Source organism: Magallana gigas, chromosome 7, assembly GCF_963853765.1.
Source record: "Magallana gigas chromosome 7, xbMagGiga1.1, whole genome shotgun sequence".
NCBI classification, from domain to species: domain Eukaryota; kingdom Metazoa; phylum Mollusca; class Bivalvia; order Ostreida; family Ostreidae; genus Magallana; species Magallana gigas.
In genome coordinates, this window is record NC_088859.1 from 20,790,921 (window position 1) to 20,791,146 (window position 226).

Sequence of the window (226 nt, forward strand, 5' to 3'; positions counted from 1 at the left end):
CAAATCAAAAACAATTTAATAAATAATAATTCTTATTATATATACATTGCCGTGTTTCAAGCTAATACAAAGATATCCCTTTTGCATCCAATCATGCTAACACATTTTGACACATCAGCATCAAATAAACGGTTACTCTCTAGTGAACAACCCGAAGACAACAATGATTAAAGGGAGAGTCCGTCTACACACAAGTCAGGCCACAAAATACGGTTTTTTTTGTCTA